We start from the raw sequence: 6,000 nt of genomic DNA, 5'->3' as shown, positions 1-6,000 counted from the left end.
CTACAGGCGTGCGCTACCATGCCCAGCTAATTTTTTGATTTATTGTAGAGATGAAGTCTCGCCAAGTTGCCCAGGCGGGTCTCGAACCAGCGGGCTCAGGCAAGCCACTCACCTCAGCCTCCCAAAGCACGGGATTACAGGCTGAGTGACTTGTGTTTTGAAGCAATTCGCCTGGAAAGGCAGAGACAACACCGCCCTGTGTGGATTGTGCGGTGCTCAGGTGGGTGGGGCCAGGCTCACTCCTCATTTCTTCCTGCATCTCAGCTGTTGCATGTGAGAGAAGTGGGCATGCCTGACAGGTGGAAGGAGAAACAGGAACGTTCTTCCTTCCTTTGTCTGGGACAACCAAGCTGGCTGCATGCTTTACTGAGGAGTGAAGTGTGTTCTCAAGGTTAAATCCACTGGGACACCCAGGTGACTTCCCACACAGTAAGCTGTAAAGAGTCACTCTATTTTTAACAGTTGGTCTAAAAGCTTCGGTAAAAGTTACTCAAGCCATTCATTATTTAGATAACTCAGAATGCATGCTTCTGAAGCCACTCTAAAAATATAACCTATTCCCTGCCAGTCAGCACAGGGGCTGGCCTGCAGCATCCTGGGCTTTAGAAGGAAGTAGCACCCAGGGAAGCTGTATTCAGTAGTCTAGTGAGAAAGCAAGGCTTCTTTTTTCTGGCTTGGTGTTAGAGGCAGTTGTGACGTTCACCTTGATCTGTAATTTACAAAGATCTAACCATCTGCCGTCTTCACACTTAAACATTCTTTTTCTCTGGCTTATGTTCTGAACCCCCTACCGTTCTCTTCTGTGTGTCTTAAGAAGTTCTTAATGTAATTTATTTTTGGAAGTCACTGCTTACTAATTTCTAGATGAAACCCCAGGCAGTTGATAGTACTAGGTGGTTTTTGTTTTCCAGAGTTGAGTGGCTTTCAATTCTTTTGATGGAAGCACACAAAAATAAATGAATCTTAGATCACAGCCTAGTATACGCAGTTATAGGTGTGCGTAACTGAGACGAGTTTCTCAAACAGTGTGTGCTTGTGCCTCATGTGGGACACTGGTAATTTCTGTCATCCTTTAAAAAAAAAATGTGTCTTATGGAGTTGCAGCTCACAGCTTTCAACACATTGCCTTGATACACGTAACTCCAGGATTACAGGTGGGTTGTTTTACCTTCTAGGAATCGCCGGTGCTTTTTGATAGACCTTTCCTAATGCACCTCTGGGCCCCAGCGAGGCCTGTGGGCACCCCTTTCTCCTGCTGCCATTTTTCCTCACACAGTTCCATACCCTCCCTTTGAGCTCCCAGGTGAGGTTCACTCTGGATCCGGCCTTGCTGTCACCACCGCCTCTGTCTGAAAGGAGCAGGGTGATGCAGACCGTGTGTGCAATAAGATACAGTTCTAAGATCAAGAGTTCTGAGGTCACGTTCTAAGATCAGGAGTCTGTGGTTTTTAAAATGGATGTGGTTCCCTGAGAGATTGAGTCTCGTGCAATTTGTGAGGATATCTAAGCCTGGTGTCCACTTCAGCGCTCTGACCCAGTGTGCGTGCAGGACTCGAGGAAATGCCCACAGGCTATAATTACTTTTGCTGAAGCGATTGTAATAGTCCTTGGGCTTCAGGTCATGGTGGCGCCCACACTTGGTGGCAGCCTACCCCTCCGTATAAATGGATGCACGCTCGGCCCCTTTCTTATTTAAAAGAGAGCAGTTATTGTTAAAGGAGAGTTGGACGGTCTTAGATGTAGTTCATCAGTGTTTAGTGAGCAACTCTAAGAGCAACAGTGTTGGACTTGTGCAGTTGTTTAGCTTTTCCGGTAGGGGAATGTGGATTTCTGTTTCACCTGATATGGCACATTTCAGGGGCTCTATTTTACGTCGTTATCACACTGGGAAAATATCTGATGGCTCGTCAGAATGAAACATTGATCATTTTGTTACTACACTGTACATTTTCAGACTCAAGAACAGTGTGGCACGTAATGGTGTGGAAAATGACAGCATTTTATCCCTTAAAAGTAGCCTCAAGAAATGCCAGCCTTCATTGTAGGAGTTGGAGTTGATTTGGCTCTTGTAAACGTGATGCTTGATGAAAATAATTTTGTAATGGAAATCATGAAAAATGGATTTGATGGATATGTTTTTATAATAGCGGTATGAGATACCATGCGTGGCAGTGATGACCTAAGGGTGTCGTGATGGTTTTGCGCACGGTCCCTCCGGGCACACGGGCAGGATCCTCCACCCTCTTACCAGAGGTGACCCTTCAGTGTTCCTGCTCCTCCCCTCCTCATCAAGGCCACCAGGAGGCTCTCTGAACCCCCTGCCAAATCTCTTCCACAGTGTTGAAGGCATATTTTTTTTTTTTTGAAAGCAGGATTTATTGAGAGGACAGAAAAGCTCCCACAGTGGAGGGGACCCGAAGGGGTTGCCCAGCATATTTCTAAAAATTGATATCGTGTCCTTAACCTAAATATTTTACATCGCCTAAATTTTCTGTCTTCCTGGCAACATCGGGATGTTTTGAAGCCTAGATCTGTCCGTTGACTAGTGGAGCATTGGTTTAAGCCAATTCAGTTTGACCGTATGCTGTTCTGTACTCGATTCCTGTTTTGCTTTTAAAAAATATTATTCCCATTTCCCTTGATATAAACCAGTAAGAGCCTCTGCTTCCTTTAGTGGCAAGATGGCTTTATCTTCTGTTTTAGGAATTGTTTATTTAATGAGAAACTGTGCTAAGGTATAAGTGAAGTGTCCTATCTTCACAGTGCCTTGGGGAATTCAGTAAAACGTTTCATTTGAGGAAAGGAGCAGTTGGAATAGGAGGTAGTGTTAAAGATAACATACCAGATGAGCATTTGAACAGAACCCCCAAGGTCTCATCAGACTGTGCTGTCATCAGAATCCCTTCTTCTTCACATTGTATAGAGCCAGTATCCAACGAGAAGCCCAGAGCTGGTACTCAGCCTTGCTTTCCTGCCAGGAACTAATGGTAATACACAGTGTGTTTTAGAGCCAGGCTCTGGATCCAGCCTGTCCTGTAGGAACCTTGAGCAGGTCACACACCACTTGGGTTTCCCATCCATAAAATGGGCGTGATCATTGTGCCTTCGTCTGGAGGTGACTGCAAGGACTTCTGCAGCTTTGGCAGAGTCTGCATAGGGCAAACACCACGTAAGCATTTGCTGCTGTAGCCAGTAGTGCTGGGCGACTGTCTTTGGGTGTCTGGGCAACGCTTTAACTCATTAGTTTAGAATTCACCCTAGCTGAACAGCATGGGCATGTAGATGTTTTGTGCGGTTTTGCTAAAATGCACTGAGGTTAGTGGTTCATGAGTAGCCTTTCGGAGCTACCAGATTGTGAAACAGCTTTGAATAGGATTGTCCTGTCCATCTGATGATTGTGTCTGGTATCCTTTCCCTTCGCATATTAGCAGCCGTAGAAGGAGGTGGAGGAGGCGAAGGGACAAGTGGGAGTGACATTCTGCTCGTATTAGGTAGACACACAATTTGCAGACAACGTTCGGCGAATTTCCATTGATTTTGTGTGGTACAGTTAACTGACATTTACACAGGCTTAAAAATTATAATGAAATCTGCCAAATGGAGAACACTCATCCACACCCCCTGATTCCTTGTGTAACTGTCATCAGTGTGAGTCACCGGGGCAGTGGGGACAGGTCTGTGAGTGGGATAGCCAAGCCGTCATTGTTTTCAAGGCCTTCTGCTGATGCTAAACCTGCAGGATGTGTTGACACTTCCCTCACGACCTTATGCCAGATGAGGTATCTCCATGTTGGGTTGTAGCCGATATAGCCAAGGAAGTTAAAGAAATGAAAATCCCATCAAAAGGATTGGGGCTAGTCTCATTCTTCGTGCACACTCGACCAGTGGTAACTTTGATTTTTTTATTATCCTTCATGCATTGTTTAGAAGAGACAGATGGCTTTCCAGTTCATCAAATTTTTTCAATTATCCAAAAGGAAATTCCTGAGCCTGGAGCAAATCATTTCAATAAATCTCCTTCAAATTCACCTGCTGCTGCTTTTTAAGTGGAAGAAGAGAATGATTTTCAAGTACCTTTGGGAAGTGGTTTCTGTACCTTACAGAGTTTCTCAGGAAACCAGCAGAGTGGAAATACAGAGCCAGGATTTGGAGTGAGGCAGTCTCTTCTTGGGCTTTTCCTCAAGCTAGTTATGGGGCCGAGCACTATAACTGAGGGACATTGTGTGACCACGATCTGTTAGCCACCCTGTGGTCCAGGCCAATGATTCCTGAAGCTGAGTGACTGCCCAGTGACTCTCTGAGTCTGGGAGGGGATTACTGAGCGCCTCCACATGAATTTCTTCTGGGTCTCTTTTAAGTCAGGAAGATATAGGCTGTATAGTCAATGAGAAAGGGAGGCACATGGTGTGTCCTGAAACTTAGCAGGACCTGCTCTGTAAACATGAATTCTGAAACAACGTGTTTGCTGGATTTAAAAAGTTTGTGTGAAGAGGTTGAGGCCAGGAGTTCAAGACCAGCCTGGGCAACATCGCAAAACTCGTCTTTAAAAAAAAAAAAAAATTAGCTGAGCAGGGTGGTGTGTGCCGGAAGTCCCAGCAACTTGAGAGGCTGAGGCTGGAGGATACCTTGAGCACTTGAGTTCAAGGCTGCAGTGAGCTACGATCACACCCGTGAATAGTCCCTGCACTCCAGTTTGAGTCAGTAAATCAGTAAATAAGTGTGTGTGGTTTTTTGTGTGATATGCAGTTTATAAGACTTATTAATAACGAGGCTCTATGCTCTTTCCTTAGACTCGAAGCTCTTAAGAAGCTCTTTAGTTTATAGCACTTCATCAGTGAATACGTGTTTAAATGTCCCCAGCATTTCTTTGCCATCTTCTCTTTAATGTGGGTCCCGCTCTGCCCTCCACCTTCCGTGGCTCTGCGTGGCTCTTCCCTGACTGACCACGTGCCCCTGCCTCCTACAGATGGCTCCTCATCCTTCTCTTTGGTAGTAGACATCAAACAGAATCACAGACAGCTACATCCAGGCGCACAAGCTCGCTGGTCTCCTGAGTGACGGTTACCTGCAGCTCCTCTGGGTCTCCTCTCTGCTGCATCCAGTGTCAGCCCTTGGCCTTTGTTTCTACTTATAATAAAACATTTTTTAAGACTTGCTGACATTCAGCGAAGACATGGAAACACTAACTCTTTGTTCTCTTCCTAACAGACACGAGACGATTTCCTGGGCCAGGTGGACGTGCCCCTTAGTCATCTTCCGGTAAGGATGGTCACATACTTGAAGTTGCATGCCGTGGGGGGTAGTTTCTAGTCGTTTGTGATGGATGTATTTTCAGAGTGATATGTCCTCACCACAGTGGAGAAGGCTGCAGCAAAGTGTATGTTCTCTGGTCCTGGCTCCTTTCTGGAAAGTGGTCCTTTCAAGGAGATAGAAGATGGCCTAACTGGAAAAATAGTGTACTGGAATGGTCTAAGCATTCTTATCGCTCTCTTTTCTGCGGGTTTGTTTTTTTTTTTCTGTGTCACATCATAACGAAACGACCATCTCCTTTGGTCAAGCCCCTCCTTCTAGTCACTTTGTATCTTTGCTTCTAAATTCATCCTTTGAGTCTAATCAGAAGTTCGCTCCCTTTGTCTAGAATTGCACATGCTGTTTCTCTTGGCTGCGTCTAGAACAAGCTAGGATTTCCCAGGCATTTGTGTATAGCTTTCTCAGTCAGTATGGAGACAAAAGAAAAGACACTGTTCGTTCTGAGTGAACTCGTGAGCTGGAAACGCCCACCCTAGCTTCAAAAAGTATACTAAGTTGGCATGTGTGGTGTTGACATTTCTCTCGACTCACATGAGTGCCCCAGCAGTCAAGGCTGCTGACTAGTGACTGAGGTTGGGTTGTCACCCACATGAGGCAGTGTAGATAGAATGTGGGAGCGAGACCTAGAGGCCTTGGTGAAGGTAGCTCATCACATATTCCAGCTTTCCAGATTGTTCCACCCTCCTCCTG

General features: G+C 45.6%; 1 protein-coding gene across 4 annotated transcripts in view; it reads left to right on the top strand.

Annotated features, from left to right (window-relative positions):
- NEDD4L (neural precursor cell expressed, developmentally down-regulated 4-like, E3 ubiquitin protein ligase) overlaps positions 1-6,000 on the top strand; it is a 160,729-nt gene that overhangs the window by 66,947 nt on the left and 87,782 nt on the right. For all 4 annotated transcript variants that reach the window (XM_021716122.1, XM_021716120.1, XM_008065199.2 and 1 more), the window contains exon 4: positions 5,209-5,259. The gene's annotated coding sequence lies outside the window, so the exon portion shown is untranslated. The remainder of the gene's footprint in view (positions 1-5,208; positions 5,260-6,000) is intronic.

Source organism: Carlito syrichta, unplaced genomic scaffold (assembly GCF_000164805.1).
Source record: "Carlito syrichta isolate Samal-C Ts95f unplaced genomic scaffold, Tarsius_syrichta-2.0.1 Scaffold308187, whole genome shotgun sequence".
NCBI lineage: Eukaryota > Metazoa > Chordata > Mammalia > Primates > Tarsiidae > Carlito > Carlito syrichta.
This window is presented reverse-complemented; position numbering and strand designations above follow the sequence as displayed.